General features: G+C 42.0%; 1 pseudogene; it reads right to left on the bottom strand.

Annotated features, from left to right (window-relative positions):
- Window positions 1-600: 600 nt before the first annotated feature.
- Window positions 601-1517, bottom strand: LOC137562181 (uncharacterized; annotated as a pseudogene).
- Window positions 1518-17635: the final 16118 nt, after the last annotated feature.

Below are 17635 nucleotides of genomic sequence, written 5' to 3' on the forward strand. Positions count from 1 at the left end.
TTGCTTGCTGCAATCTGCAATTGGGATTGAACTGTGTATGGAAGTGGAGACCTCAAGTGCTATGAGTGATGTATGTATGTATGTATATGTATATATATATATATATATATATATATATATATATATATATATATATATATATATATATATATATACATATACATATACATACACACACATGGAGTAAAGCCTATGCCTTGTCAATCAACTTTGGCGCCAGGATCAATATAAGTGCACTATAGTACCAGTACCTAGTCTTAGGGGGAGGACTGCAGCCTCCATAGGGTGTACGGGGTTTTTCTAGGGGGGGTTTCAGAGTCAGATAGATTCTTTTAATGGGTGTGTTTTTGTATTTGATATTTGTAGTATTTGTGTAACATATATGTGTATTTTTTGAATCTCCTGTTGATATGTAATAATACGTAATAATAACAAAATTTGTAGTTTTTTGCATGCACCCAAGAGCCAATCGTCCTTCTTATGTATCCATATCTAGTATTTTGTTGGCATGGTGCATGCATGAAACGCTGTGTAGTAATTTTTCATATCTTATATGGTATTCATTTATAGGTTTGGCTTTTTTGTGTGGCTGCCCTTTTCCTATTTTTTGTATCCATTGGTATTTGCTGAAGTATTTTCTCTAAATTGTTTTGGAAATTCCTTGGTGCATTTGTCGTTTGACATACATGGTGAATTAGGATTGAGTGGTCCATATGGTCCATGAATCATATTATTCGTAACAATTGCATATAATCGAGGAGTGATGTTTATATTTGGAATTTCAGCAGATACAATTTTGTCTATCCGTTCTTCTGTTTTAGGTTTACTGCCATCTTTAAGAATAAGTAGTATATGAGCATGTGGTAAAGACCTCTTTTGAAATTCTATTACATAGACAATTGCTTTTGGTACTCCAAAAATGTTTTTTTCACATATATTAGAGCTTCGAGCTTTAGATGAAATACTCTTGCAACTAAATTTGGTCGTGCATCAGCAGTTTGACCATGTTGTAGGTTTTGGACAATCCCATTCTATTTGGGATTGCATGTCATTGTAATAAAGAGATCAGGTTAACCATATTTTCTCACAATTGCCATTGCATCTTGAAAATTCTGTAGCATTTTTCTTGGGCTACCTGCAAATGATGAAGGTAAAATATATATTTTTCCAGGAATCAGGCCTGCCTTATTGCCTTCATTAATTAAATGGCCCATTAGTTCCTAGTATTTTTCTACTAGCATTCTTGGCTGATTTTGACGTACAAAATTTAGTCTGTTGGATTCAGTTTTGACATATGCATCAACTATATATTGTTGTGTTAGGCGGCCAGCATTTAAGAAGGGGTTAAACACATCTCTGATGGAAAGACGGTACCCGTAATATTGCATTTGAATGACTCTAATGCTAGAATTTCGTGTTTGATTTGTTAAACTTTCTAAGGCTTGAGGTCTCTGTTGCAAATGTATGTCAATTCCCCAGCTTTGATCACCATAAGGGAAGAGCAATGGATAAACCATGGGTTCCAGATTTGTGTGTAGGACACTCATTCTTTGTGTTCTTCTTTGGTTTATGTCACCTGCACTTGCTTTGCAGATGACCTTTAATTTAGGTTGGTTTGTTTTTTTGCAGGGTAGTGCAATAATTGGCTCAGATTTCCCTAAGGCATCATTTGCTTGTATAGCTACCTTGTTTGCGAATGTCCCTTTAACAATGTTTCTTTAACTGATGATTTTTTTGCAGGGTAACATACAGTTGTAGATTTCCTTCAAGTGTTTTTTGCTACTATAATCACTTTCTTAGCAAATATCCCCTTAAAGAGGAACTGTAACGGCAAAACGTCCCCTGGGGGGTACTCACCTCGGGTGGGGGAAGCCTCAGGATCCTGATGAGGCTTCCCACGCCGTCTTCCGTCCCTCGGGGGTCTCGCTGCAGCCCTCCGTACAGCCGTGACGTAATATTTACCTTCCTGGCTCCTGCGCAGGCGCTCTGACGGCTGTCGGCTCCGAAGTAGGCGGAAATACCCGATCGCCGTCGGGTCCGCTGTACTGCGCAGGTGCAAGTCTCCGGCGCCTGCGCAGTAGAGCGGACCTGACAGAGATCGGGTATTTCCGTCTATTTCCGAGCCGAAAGCAGCCACAGCGCCCCCGCTGGAGCCAGCAAAGGTAAATATTGAAATTACAGTCGGGCCTGACGCCGGCTGTTCAGAGGGCTGCAGCGAGACCCCCGTGGGACGGAGGACGGCGTGGGAAGCCTCATTAGGATCCGGAGGCTTCCCCCATCCGAGGTGAGTACCCCTCAGGGGATCTTTTTGAAGTTACAGAGTCTCTTTAAAGGTTTGGTGGGCACCTAGAGCACTTCTCAGCACTTGTAAAAACACTAACACTTTCAAAAGAGCTTGGATAATGTATGCTTATGGAATAAATCACACCAAATCGATATGATTTTTTTCCCAAATAGAACCGCAGATCCTGCAACATCTGAAGTGATTTAGCCTCAATGTCAGGTATAGGAAAAGTGGAAAATCACTGTAAAAAAAAAAACAATAGAACAGACTGATTTTCCAAGTTTTTTTAAAAACTTAAATTCCAGCTCAAATTGTGGGGAAAAAAAATTGCTGCAACAAAATGCTCCAAAAAATTGCTAGGTGTAGTTACAAAACTGCTAGGCAAGTGCCTAAAAACCAATTCCATCACATAAGAAAGAAAACATGGGCACCAGTAAAATGCACACCTCTGTGTTTAACCTATTTTGGTTCCTGGACGTAGTTTCTACGTCCAGGAACCATGCGCGCTCCCGCACGCGCACTCCCGGCCGCGGATTCGGTAGCCAGGGAATCAATGTATCGGGCTATGGTGCCCGATCATTGATTCCTCTCCCCCGCTGAAAAAGCGACAGCTTCTCTCGGAAGCTGCGCCTTTTCTGGCCGTTCCCTTCCCGATGCATCACTGTAAGCGTATGTTACGCTTAGAGTGACGTCATGTAAACAAACTCATGGCCGCCATCTTGTGGCCAAAAAGTAATACTACACCTGTAAAAAAAAAAATTTAAAATTAACACACATTTACATTATAAATTTATTGTTTACCTCCCACCCTCCCAAAACTACCCAAATAAAATGTTTACTATAAAAAAAAAAAAAACATTACAATAAAAAAAAACATGTAAATATTTACCTAAGGGTCTAAACTTTTTAAATATCAATGTAAAGATGAAATATTTCTATATTTTTTTTTTATTTTAAACTTGTAAATAGTGATAGATGCAAAACGGAAAAAATGCACCTTTATTTCCAAATAAAATATTGTCGCCATACATTGTGATAGGGACATAATTTTAACGGTGTAATAACCGGGACATATGGGCAAATACAATACGTGAGTTTTAATTATGGAGGCATGTATTATTTTAAAACTATAATGGCTGAAAACTGAGAAATAATGAATTTTTTCCGTTTTTTCTTATTCTTCCTGTTAAAATGCATTTACAGTAAAGTGGCTCTTAGCAAAATGTACCCCCCAAAGAAAGCCTAATTGGTGGCGGAAAAAACAAGATATAGATCAGTGCATTGTGATAAGTAGTGATAAAGTTATAGGCTAATGAATGGGAGGTGAACATTTCTCACGTGAAAACGACGGAACCTGAATGGGTTAATCTTGCATAGCAACAAATTTTTCAAGCAGATGTAACAATACAGGCAATACTTCACCCCATCCAGGTGCACCCCGCATAGAGACCCCTCGGTCAACAATTGTTTTGCATCAAGGATGCATCTTCACGGACCAGTAGTGATCTTGGCAGCGAGGAAAGAGGCTCCATGCCGACAAGACAGCGCTTTCTTATATGTCACTTCTGGGTGCGCTCATGTGATCCCGCCGGGCAATCAAAAACACCTGTACGAATGACGCGGCCGCATGCGGACAAAAGTACGCATGCGCTCATGGCGTATATGGGCCAGCTGCGTCCCATGGCTGTTCCATACGCAAGTTTTTACGTGTGGGACAAATTATGCTGCTGGACCCTTGGCAACAAATTGTTGTCATAGCCTACAGGATTGCAGATCCACCGGGGGGGGGGGGGGGGGGAGCGGGGGAGTAATTGACCAGGCAGCAAGGTCTCATACCTGTAGATAGTGTCCCAGGAAAGAGGTCTAATATAATCAATAGGTAATTACAAACTTATCCTATCTGGAATAACAGGGAAAATAGAACAGATCACAGTGTTTTAAGACAAGATAGATAGCCCAAGATTTATCCCGAAAGAAGGTCAATTAAGAGATATTTGTTATCTACACATCAATAAATATATATTAATTCTTCCCATACAGAAGATACCCCACTTAATTAATAATAGGGTCCCACCCAAAACACCCCCCCCCCTCCTATCAATTCCGTTTATACACATACTGTATTTAGTATTTACATTTTACAAGTGCCTGAAACCGATCTGAAAAATCTCTTTTAAAAAATGCTTCGCTTTTACGATAACGCTAGCACTTTTAAGTGTGCACCAGCCCTAACTGTGTGTCTTTATTTATTTTTTCTTCAGGGTAACACACTTACAGTCGTAGATTTCCTTTAGATGTGTTTTGCTTATATAGTTATTTTTTTTTTTTTTTTGCAAATGTCCCTTTAACAGCATATCTTTAATTAATGTACGTTTTTGTACACAATTTTGTGCACAAAGTAATCGGGTCGAGGACATCCTCAGACGTCATTGGCACATCCTTACTAACGACCCCAGATTAAATGGGGTGGTCCCTAGCTCGCTGCAGATAGCCTATCGTCGGGCGCCTTCCATTCGTGATCGTTTGGTTAGGAGTCACTTTGAGGGACATGATACTTTTCGTAAACATTGCAAGGTTAATGGCACATACAGCTGCGGAGGCTGTACAATGTGCCGATACATTCAAGTGGGTAAAACTGTCTTACTGCCGGATGGAAGGACCTGTGAACTTAATCACTTTGTCGTCAATTGTGCCACCATTTTGGTGGTGTATCTTTTGATATGCCCATGTGGAGCTTTTTACGTGGGGAAAACAAAAAATGAATTAAGGACATGGATGTCCCAACATATTAATAGCATAGTGACGAAAAGTATCTCTGGTGTTCCCACTCCGGTAGCTAGACACTTTAGAGCCAAACAGGCAGTCATGACAGATTGTGTTTCATTGGTTTGAATCGCATTCATAAAACAAATGGGGGGGGGGGGGGTAACTTTGACCACCTCTTACTGCAAAAAGAACAGAATTGGATTTTTGATTTGCGTGCAACTGTTAGGCTTAGTGGTATATCCTCCACAGTCAGCACGCAGTGCGTATCCTGACGTTGAGAAGGTACACACGCTAGCACCAGGAACCAGGATATCCCCAGTTTAGTGGAGGAGAGGACAAACTCCCGTAGGAGATGTGGCGCACAGAGCAAGCGTAGATCCGAGCAACCACAACAATACTAAAATACAATGGATACGATATTCCTAGCGTATTACGATTACAGCTATCAATGAAGCTACAAATGACTGAGTGACATATTTATATATCGGCGATAAACCGATATATATGACATAAGCAAGGAATGCTAGCTAGGAACTGGAACAATACAAGAAACAGGACTCAGAAGGATTCACTACTTCCACGCAGAAGTGATTGCAATCCACACAAGGTAACAGGACTAGGAGGGATTCGCTACTTCTACGCAGAAGTGATTGCAATCCACACAAGGTAACAGGACTAGGAGGGATTCGCTACTTCTACGCAGAAGTGAGCGTAATCCACACAAGGCAGCAGGAACAGGACAAGGAGGGATTCGCTACCTCTACGCAGAAGTGAGCGCAATCCACACAAGGTAACAGGAGCAGAACTGAGCTAACTAGCACGGGTGATCACGATACGCGTAACCCACCAAAACGTGCTGGAAGCTAACTGACTGAACACAGGATATAAACATTCCGTGTTCGTATATATCAGCGACACTGATGTATTAACGTAACACGAATACAAGGAAAATAACAAACGTGCTAGAATGCGTATATATTGGCGATGAACCAATATATGACGCAAGACAAGCAAAGTAACAATTTCTGATAACAAGAGCAGGACTAGGACTTGCTGACCCCTTCGCAGGAGTCAGCGCAGTCCACACGGACTAGGCACGAGGTGAGGCTCGGACAGAGTAACAGACTGAATCTGAGACCATGATAGCCCATGGAGCACTGCAGGAAGCAGTCCTTTATACTGAGGTCATCCAATGGGAGCAGACATGCAGATTCCCACACAGGTGAATGGTAAACAATCACAGGCTGACAGCAGGAAAAGGCAGACAAAGCTATACAGCCTGCAAGAAAGGGATTGCAGCCCCACAGACAATGCTAGTTTTCACAAAAGCATATCAAACTGTCATTAACTTCAGAGTGACTGCAGATGGAATCAGCAACTAGTCTGAGTGCAAACCAAACTATGCAAGCAAATGCATGTAATGACATCAGAACTGCTTGGGTTACAATACCACTGCAGCCAGCAGTAAACGCTGCAGAAGCGATCGTGACAGCAACGGATCCACCAGGTCTTAATGAGTCTATTAGTTATAGTCCCTTTCTGCCTCTGTAGGTTGATGGGCTCCTTGGGTGTTTTTTTTTGGGTTTGGGGGGGTCCTTCCCGCCTGTGGATCTGTATTGGGGCGGTGTTGGTGCGACATTCAACTATCGAAATTCCTTTTTCCCAATCTAGCTAATTTGTTTGGCTTATAGGACGTCCATACCTGGTTTCGCCAGTGTATTCTATGGTCGCGCTGTGATGATATGAATCTATATTCTTTAATTATCATCACTGATTCCTTCTCTCCTTATGGGGGAGAATGTAATATTATGTAGGGATTATTATTCATAGCCCTTATTACTATAGGTTTTTGTTTTTTGCTGTTTCTTTTTGTTTTTGGTCGTGCTGGCCATCCCCGGGTGTGGCACCCGCCTTTCCTCCCCTCTGCCTCGGCACCCCTTGGATGAAGTCTGTTTGACCTCTCTCCTTGTTGGGTGTTGTGGTGGTGGGGGCGGGGCGGGGCTGAGGGGGGTTGGCTCGGTCCGGGCGCTGCCCCCGGGGTCGGCCGGACGACTGTTTGTTGATTTTGATGGGCGTGCGGCTTCCTTGGTCGCGTGTGTGGCCGTGCCCGCCCTCCTCTGTTCTCGCTGGGGTGATGACGTCCGCGTCTGCTCTGATCCTCCATGAGGGGGCTGGACTTATGGTGGGCGGGTGCGGCGCGCTGCGATTGGCTGGGCGCCGCCACATAGTGTGTGACTGCGTGACAGGATGTTGAATGCTTTAACCACGCCCACCTGAGGAAACCGGAAGTGTCCAGTGAAACATGTCGTGGGCTAGCGTGGTCTGCTTGGCGTGCATGTGGTCGCTGCCCCGACGCTTCTCTCTATTCCCCTGGCAATAGACTGCTCATGGATTTCTCTCATTTGCCCCGGCTGAAACTTTTGTGCTTCAGAGGATTTGCAGTGAAGAGTGGATCACTCTGACTGTCACCATACTTGGATACAATCGCAAGATTTCTGGGAGCTGGACACCGACGGATCGGTACGGTATGATACAAGAATTTACAGCATGTGAACTTATGCAGTCGCTATTCATCAACCCATACAGTGTCGGCTTCCCTGGTTTATGAATTATTCTTTGTTGCACCTGTGACTTTGCCATTTTGCCATGTTATGTTGCTTCCTGCCATTAACAACATCAAGCTTTGATTGCTGCTTTCTGCTACTAATAACATCAAGCATTCATTTGCTGCTGATCTAACATCCTCTGCCTACATTTGCTTATTATTGATTTGAACACGCAGCAGTGTGTCTGTGGAACTGATTGAAGCATTGTTGGTCATCATATTTACGTCAATTGAGCTGGAGCAGGAGGATATGCTATTTACACTGTCTCCTTCTTGCAATATTTTTGGCTCCATGAGGACATAGCACTTTTTTGGAGGCACATTACTGGTACCAGTGGCTGTGATATCAGTCAGCCATAGGGGCAGATGTGTGAGTCTGGAGTGAGGTGTGAGTTATCTATGAGAGTTGCGGGGTGATTTGATCCACTATTGCTTGGTCTTTTTTAAGATTTGTATTTTTGACAATTAATAAAAGTTATGATGTTTTAACAATTGGTGATATGGCTTTTTGATAATTCTATTGGGATATACGCCCTCCTGATTTTTCCTCTAAAAGTTTTGTATATCTTTAATTAATGTTTTTTTTTGCTTTGTAATGCACTTACAGTCGCAGATTTACTTTAGGTGTGTTTTGCTGGTATAGTCTTTTTTTTTTTGCGAATGCCCCTTTCACAGCGTGTCTTTAATGCACAGGTTTTTTTTGCAGGGTTACGCATTTACAGTCGCAGATTTCCTTAGTCGTGTTCTGTGTGTATAGTCACACTTTTGGCAAATTTCACTTTCACAATGTGTCTTTAATTTCAGGGTTGTTTTTTGCAGGGTAATGCACTCACACTCACAGATTTTCTGTAGACATACTTCGCTACTATAGTCAGTTTGTTCGCAAGTGCCTCTCTAACAGCGTGTTTTTGTTTTTTTCAGATTAACGCACTTACATTCGCAGATTTCCTTTAGTCGTGTTTTGATTCTGTAGTCACTTTGCTTGCAAATGTCCCTTTAACAGCATATCTTTAATTTATGGTTTTTTGCTTGGTAATGCACTTACAGTCGCAGATTTCCTTTAGGTGTATCTTGCTTGCATAGTCTTTTTTTTTTTTTTCTTTTGAGGATGTCCCTTCAACAGCGTGTCTTTAATACACTTTTTTTTTTTTAATTGCAGGGCAACGCACTGACAGTCACAGATTTCCTTTAGGCAGTTTTGCTCCTGTAGTGACTTTGCTTGTGAACGCACGTTATCAGCGTACTTTAGGTGTGTTTTGCTTGCATAGTCTTTTTTGCGGATGTCCCTTAAACAGCATGTCTTTGGGAAAAGCAGTCAAAGCGTTTGGCAAGTGTATGTTTCCTCTGCTGTATTGTTAAACATGTAATTTTCAGTGTCATAGGAGCAGTTGGATGAAATTTCTCCCCCCCCCCCATGTTTAAGGAAACAAAAAAGGGCTGTAAGACAGCAATAAAAGAAGCTGACACTACTTATTTCAGCTTTCTCGGCCTGCCATTGCACACGTGAATGCTCCAGCAAGTAGTCTGTATAAGATTAATCAGAACACCAGATCATCTGGATTTCAGCGTGTAGCCCTTCCACCTTGCAGGAAAAAGGCCTCTGCCTTTTGTATATCTGATATAGAACAGGCCAGGGCCATTTTCTGCAAGGAAACAGCTATGCACCAAAATCCAGCTGATAAGGGGTTCCAGTGAATCTTAATAAACAGACAATTTGTGTGGGGACATTCTAACTTTTATCATTAGTGTACTTCTTTTTAATGTACAACAGGGATGAATTTAGCCTTAAAGAGAATCTGTACTCTAAAATTCTTACAATAAAAGGCATGTACTCTAAAATTCATACAATAAAAAGCATACCATTCTATTCATTATGTCCTCCTGGGCCCCTCTGTGCTGTTTCTGCCACTCCCTGCTGCAATCCTGGCTTGTAATTGCCAGTTTTAGGCAGTGTTTACAAACAAAAAACATGGCTGCTAACCAGCATGTGATAGGCTGAGAGAAGCAGTCTGACTCATACAGAGCCTGGAGGGGGCGTGGAGAAGGTGTGTATAACTTCTACCTATCACAGCAGAGCAGCACATTCCTGCCTGAGCCGACAAAGCTGACAAAGAAAAGAAGATGAGATTATATAACAGATAATAAAGCCACTGTGCAACTGAGAAATACTGCAGTAAGACAGACCACATTAGAACAGGTATAGGAACTTATAGGATAGAAGAAATAAGGCTGAAAATGCTGTTACAGAGTCTCTTTAAAACTTAGGATATAGCTGTAGAGTAGATCTAAGAGTGATGTGCAGGTATTCAGCAGGAGAATGAGGGGATTCTTCCTCTATTACACCTTCATGCACAATCAGAACCAGGTTTACAGGTGATAGACAACACCTCTGCGTTCAATGAGCACAACATTCTCACTGAATTCACTACAACTCAGCAGTGCACATGTAGAGTATAGTACTACCGTCTAACCCCAAATTTAACATATCAAATTAATTTCATTAGCAAAAGGAGTGCATAATTTTCCATTTCCTTGACCATTCGTACTACTGACAAATACACATTAGGCTTTATTCTTACAGCAGAGATTGTATATAAGACGCACGCACGCACGCACGCACGCACGCACGCACGCACGCACGCACACACACACACACACACACACACACACACACACATTGTGTGATAACTGTTCTGCAAAATAGAACATTTTCTCATATTTTCCCTTTTAATTACAGGTTAACTTTATTACGAGTCAGAGTTATTCATTCCAAACTTAAAGTGACTCAGAGAGTCAAAAAATGTATACATACTTGGAGCTTCATCCAGCCCCCTCCAGCATGATCACTCCCACGCCACCATCCTCAGCCTTCTGCATCTTAACAGGTCCCATAATTTCAGCCAGTTGGCGCAGGCGCAGTGCGCTCCTCCGTCTTGCTCCCGTGTCTGGGAACATTCTGCGCCCGAGGACAGTGGCGTGGGAGCGATCATGCCAGAGAGGGCTGGAGGATGCCCCTGGTATGTGTACATTTTTGTCTCTGGTACACTTTAAAGTAGCCAAATTCCTCCTACTCCACAGCCCTGCTTTGAATTACAATAAATTCAGACATTACAAAGTTAAAAATAAATAGTTTGTCCACCTGAAAATTCACCTACATCTTAACCACATGATATTACTATTCTTTAAATTACACCAAGTTTACAAAAAGAAACACCAAACAAGGTAAAGACCTAATTTACCAATTCACGTCCCTCGCCTGTCAGAATGCGTAGTGGACAGCCCTGAACATAACTCAAATCACACTGATTCCTTGCATTGTTAACTGCAGATTTTGATGGCGGGGGATAAGCATACACCCATTTACTGTAATAATCTACCACTATTAGAATGTACACATTTCCATGTCGATTTTGGGGTAAGGGCCCTATTAGATCTATTCCAATCATTTCCCACGTTTCAGACACCTAGGTAAGAACAATTAGGTGCAAGAACCATATTTATGCTCACAGAAAGTATGAATATTTTAAAAAAAATATATTGATATTTACAAAAAAAACACTCCCAAAACACCACATGTCCTGCAGTTTAAAGAATACTATAGTAAAATGGTTGCCTAGTGACCTTGTGTGACCAAGTAGGCATACGCTTTATGATAAATTATTCAATTTACATTTCAGGGGGCACACGTTACCTTGTCACTGATCTGTCTGTTGATAGCCCCCCACCTAAATGCGCAAACTCTTTGAGGGCTATTTCACACTTGGAATGCAAATCACGATCACAACCACGTTTGCAATATTGCGTCGTGAAATTACGTTGTGAAATTAAAAAAAAGCTGCAGTGAGAATGATCCCATAGGGATACATTAGTAACAGCACTTTGATGATCGCCGTCAATCAGCAAAGCACAGCACTGAAAAGCACCCCAGTGTGAACCAGCCCTTGGCCAGCATTGGCTGCTAATGTGTGCAGAGTGCACCTGACTGCTGGGAATGTTCAGCAGGTTAACTGCTACTGCCCACAGCCGCCTCCTTGCTTTCCTGGCACCCTAAGCCATGGCCTTTGTGGCCTTATCTGAAATCCAGCCATAGTCGCAGCAGGGCACATTCATACAGGACTCCCTTGTAACCCTTTAGACATGAAAAGGAAAGAAAGAATTAGAGGTTCTAGAGGAAACATGCAGATCTTAAAGGGACACTTGGGATACCCTTTACTCTTGTACCTTGTCACAGGTCAAAAGTAAATACAAACTAGCAAAGAAATGGCACTGTTTAGGCAGACCACTTGTAGCAGAAGAAGAAAAAATTAAAGTGGACCCAAATTAAAAATACAAGATTTCAGAAATAAAATCTATTTTCTAAATTATTATAATAAATAGCAGCCTTTTTTTCAGCTGCATGATGACAAATATAAAATATTTTACATTTATTAGAGGAACCCATCCCTTCTTTTCATATTACTGGGCCTGAATCCGGCAAACTGGTGGAGTAGGTGGTGTCCAGCAAAGGAGGAATTGCTAATGGCTGCCACCTGTATAACCCTAGTTATGGAAAGAGAAGGGTGAAAAGCATGCACTGAAATGCTCATAGGCTTGAAGGAGTGTTTATGTATTTTTGTATGTGTCAGAGTGGTGCAACTAAATATTTTGAATTCTTTTTTTTTGGTTTGGTTCCGCTTTAAACAAAGGAGGGGGAGATCATCAACGTAGCAGAAAACATGGTGATGACTAAAATGTATTTGCCACTATAAGCAAATGTTAGGCTGTTTATGAAAGCACCCACTTCAGGTACCTAAAAGTACTCAGACTCCTCAGCTTCAACTCCGCAGTCCTTGCACAGCTATGGATGGAGTGAGTACAAGAATCATCCCAGTGCGACTCAGTTTATGAAAACACCAACTCAGAGTACACAAAATTGCTCCAACTCCACAGCCCTGCTTTTAATAAATAAAAATAGACTGTAAACATGTAACATTTAAAGAAAGCAAATTGGTTTTATGTTGGGGTTTTGTCTGAAACCGGGTTGTTAGTACAGGCCTGTATGTGTAATAATATAGATTGACTCTTACTTTACTATATGACCAAGGGGGCCAACATTTCATAAGGCCAATGGGGCCATCCATTCATCAAATTGTATCCAAAAATGGGATAAAAAAAAAAAAAGCAACCAAATGAAAAAAGGCCAACATGGCCTAATCAGGAACGCTGTGCATAGGCATACACCACCTTCTTTTTCACGTTGAAGTTTTTTTGCTACCTAATCGTGAACTAGTTGTGGTTGTAAACTGTGTGTATTTTTTACTTTTTATGTTCTTTTTTTCCATGCTCTATACCAACTAACATGTCGTAATGGTCTGCTCTCTTCACAGGAATTTTTGATTCTGGAGGAAGAGACAGAGATTTTTTTTTCTAGATACTCGTGGCTCGATCTTAACACCATCTATTGACACTTCCTTTAGCTCCATGTTAATGTCTTTTGACATTCCCTTTTGACTTAATGTTTCATTTGTATCCTGTAGGGTAAGATCACACATTGAGATTTCAGAAAGGTTTTCCATCTTGCTACATACAAATAGTTTGGTGGTCACATATGCCACGTGGCATATGTGCAGGGCCTGTTCTGGACTTTTTGCTACCTGATGCAAAGATTGTGAAGACCCCACATCCCCCGTCAGACACCCCTTTACCCAAAGCAAGATTAAAGAACATATGGATTTCAGTTTCTGTTATACCAGGGGTCAGGAACCTTTTTTGGCTGAGAGAGCCATAAACGCCATATTTTAAAATGTAATTCCATGGGAACCATACAATATGTTTCAAACTGGCACAGCGTGCATGCCCAGCAGAGGGCGCACATCCCTGCTGCCATGGGGATGTGTATACAGTTGATCCTCCGGGCAGCGGAAGTATCAGACACGTCTTCAGTTTCTCTTGGGTTTCAGCAACATCAGCAATTTCCCTGATAGCCAGACTGGAGAAATACCGACTAACAGCTTATACAATTATCTAGCTGACTTGGGGGTTGATTCACTTTGTAGGATGAGATTCCTGCACTTTGACCCAATAGGCTGCTTGTCAAGTGACAGGCAGCCTGTTGGACCAATCAAAGTGCGGGGATCTTGTCCTACAGTCACTGGACCTGACAGGATCCAGGATGGGACAATTGGAGCGGCCGTTAGTTTTGGAGGGAGCGCGTGTAAGTGAGTAGTGCATGCTACAGCAGTAGCGTGCCTACTTTGAAAATGATACTTGCGCTGTCACACTAAGCTGCGCTGCTTGAGCAGTGAAGCTTTAGTGAATCAATCCCTACTGATTTGTCTGAGAGCCAGATGTAGCCATCAAAAGAGCCACATGTGGCTCCCGAGCCATAGGTTCCCTACCCTTGTGTTATACAGTAAACTAAATATCGCATACCTTGCATGACCAAAGACCTCTAGGAAGAGTACGCTTTGCAGGACTCCAGAAGAACGAAGAGTTTGGTTTCAGGGCTTCAAACCTTAAAAATATATCAAGTTTAATTCAATAGTCCATGAGAGGGAAATAAGGAGAATAGACAAAAAGAGAGGAGAGGGATAAGGCTACATGTGTGCTCTATAAAATAGGATTAAGATACCTTATTTTGCATACAAATGAAGAGAATCCAAGGAGTCATTGTAAAGATATTCTAGGACCAAATACCTCTAGGAAGAGTTTTCTCTCCAGGCTGCCAGATGATTGACACACCTATAAAAATAATAGAGTCAAATTGTGAGACAGAAGAGGAGAGGGAAGAGTAGAAGAACAGGTGAGGAGAGGGAAGATGAGAGGGGGAGGGGAGAGGAGGGAAGAGAGAAGGACACATAGTCTCTTTACCTTGCATGCATGTTAAGAAAATCCAAAGAGAGACATTGAAGTCATATTCAAGGACCAAAGACCTCTAGAAAAAAAGTTTGCTCCCCAGGCCTCAAGATTATTGACACACCTATAAAAATGAAAATAATGGAGTCAAATAGTAAGAAAGGAGAGTGAACGGGAAATGAGAGAGGGAAGAGGGGAGGGGAGAGGGAAGGAGGAGAGGGAAGAGGAAAGAAAGCCACGTGGTCTCTGTTTGTTTTATTAAGTGGGATCAAAATACCTTACATTGCATGCATGTGAAGAGAATCCAAAGAGTGACACCCGCTCCTTTAACTTCTGTAACTGGTAACATCCTTTAAACAGTTTCTTCATAGTATGCACAACCTATGACAACTTTAATCTTCACCTCTTGTTATAAACGTCAACTTGTGCAACTTAACTCGTTATAAATGTCAACTTGTGCATCTTCAACTCATGTTATAAACGTCAACTTTTAAAATTTGAATCACAAGAAAGGTGTCCTTCATGCCTTGGTGGAGGCAGAGGCTGTAATTACTTAATCCACATTAATATTCTTGGTCAACTCATGCTCTATTAATATTGTAGCAAGCCACAGAAGTCTCTCTTGTGTCATTGTAGACCGCAAGTAGGTTTTAATTCATTTCAGCTTCGGAAAAAAACCCCATTCACCACTTGCAACAGTGACAGAAAGTGTAAGGAGAATATGAAGAGCAATGCAGGTGTTTGGATATATGGTAGACATTTTGGTTTTGTAAATGTTCTCCAGAACAGCCCTTGGTGTAGTGCAGTCTTTGGGTAACTATCTACACAGTGTATGAAGCTCATAACACAAGTCTGCAGCTTCAATATCTCAGTTGTTGTCTGGAGTCTCTTGCTTGTGATGTTAATGTTGAACAAAATATCATACCACAACACTAATCCACACAAGAATGTAAAGCTGCAAATATTTTTTGGCATGCCTCTTGCTTCCGCTATGTTTTTTGAACGAGTTGCTCCTATCAAAGTGGAATCTTCCATGGCAGCAGAAAGTGCATCATCTACTTTTCCAATTTGATTCTGGACAGCAGCATCGATTCAGCTCTCCCAGCGAGTGGTGCTCAGTGGCTTGAGTGTAATCCACTGTGTTACAGACAAGTGTTCCTTTAAAATAGTCCAGTGGTGTGTCAAAGCAGAAAAAAAACCATATAAACTCTGTATTATATTAAAGAACTCAATACAGGTAGATGCAGCATCACTAATAACCAGATGAATGGGAGCTGCACGGGACATAAAAAGCTCTTGAATTTATCTGGCGAACTTGAGCCTGCACACCATTCATTTTGTCTTTCATATTTGAACCGTTATCATAACCTTTGCCCTGCATGTCATGACCGCTAATTCCAAATGATTCAAGTTGCTGAAGCAGTACTGTAGTCATGATGGCTTCTGTCGTGTCATCTACATCAAGAAACGACAAAGAGTGTTCTTTCGGTTGCTGTGACAAATCGCACAATTAAAGTCATCTGCTCTTTATGGCTTATATCGGGAGTGCAATCCAAAATGATCGAATAATACTTTGGAGCATGAAAATGTGCCAAAATCTTCTCCTTGATCTGCTAGCTGTAGAATTTCATTTTAAGTTCTTTTTCCAAGATAATCATTGTGTGTTTCCTTGTTGGTAATCCTGTTCAAATGCCTCTTCATTACCTCATCAAAGTTGCCATTGTTGGGTTCAAAAATGTCACTAGTTTCACGTTATGCTAGGTTCTACATAGCCATAGTTCTAACAAGCACTATTAGTCTCTAACTCTTTTCTCCAATGCTGTGTTTCCGAATCAATAAGTTCTCTATTTGTGTCAGCAATGGTCAGCCTGAGTCTCAGTCTCATTTCTAGGTCTTTACATTTGTGGAATGCCACGGTGGGGTATTCTGGTCGCTTGTGACTTTCCAAATTCGTGATTAGATTGCTCCAATCACTAAATCCTGTGGAACACAGCAAAGAGCCACTGTCTTTCTGCTGTCTCCAAGTTTGTCAGGTGACGTTTGTAACATTTGCGATGAAAGCTTCATCCTTTGGGAAACAAGCAAGTTCGACCGGCTTTGGATCATACAGTACCAGATAATCTCTTAACCTCCTTAGCGGTATGCCCGACACTGTGTCGGGCATACCACTTCCTGGCCCCAGGAGTCCCCCACGCAGAATAAATAAGATCCCGCGACTGCAAACCCTTTAGCTAGCATTAGGCTAGCTAGTACAAGTGTCAGGAACCTGCCGATCCCCCGTTAATACATTACCCCCCCCCCCCCCCCCCGGAACATGCGATCTCGCAGCCTCCCTACACATCTTCGGTCTCTCTATGGTGAGTATCGGGTTTGCGGGGATCTATGGGGATCGGTGGGTGCCAGACATTTGTATTAGCTAGCCTAGTGCTAGCTATAGGGTTTTCCGTCGCAGGATCTCTGGGGAGGACTAGCGGGCACAAAATGGCAAAACCTCTTGAGAGGCGTAACACTCAGGAGGTTAATTTGCTGCTCAAATCCATCCATAGGCCAGGGTCCTGCAGCACTGATGGATCAAATTGTGCATCTTTCTGATCTTTTAATTCCTCTGACAAGGCTTGTTCCTCCATTCTTCTTCTTCCATCTCAATTCATCACATCCATTTGCACTCTTGAGGTAGCACTAGTAGACGCTTGACTGGTATCTCTTGAACTTTCGTCACCAGCAACGCGCAAATTTGAAGAGTGAGAAATACTACTTATCGAAGCACATTCTCCAGTATCAGAACTAGATGCTTGTGTTTCTTCAGGTACTTGTGTTGTTCCTTCTGATGTTTCTGGTGAAAGAAACTTCAGGATTGAGCCTTTCTGTTTTGCCAGAGCAGAAGCTTTAGTCTCCCTCTTCTTTTTGTATGCTGCCCCAGAGAGGCGTTTCAGCCCATCTGACATTTTGATGTAATCTGGGAAAAGAGAAAAAAAGGGAAAACAAACATACACAGTATACATACACACATATACAGTGTTTCTGCGAGGTATTCGCAGCACATCATTTTGGAAGAGGTACAAAACCATCAGAACACTTCCCAGAGCTGTCCAGCGAACTAAATTGACCGAAACACAACCATCTCTGCAGCATGCCTGTATGGTCGA

This window comes from Hyperolius riggenbachi, chromosome 3 (assembly GCF_040937935.1).
Source record: "Hyperolius riggenbachi isolate aHypRig1 chromosome 3, aHypRig1.pri, whole genome shotgun sequence".
NCBI lineage: Eukaryota > Metazoa > Chordata > Amphibia > Anura > Hyperoliidae > Hyperolius > Hyperolius riggenbachi.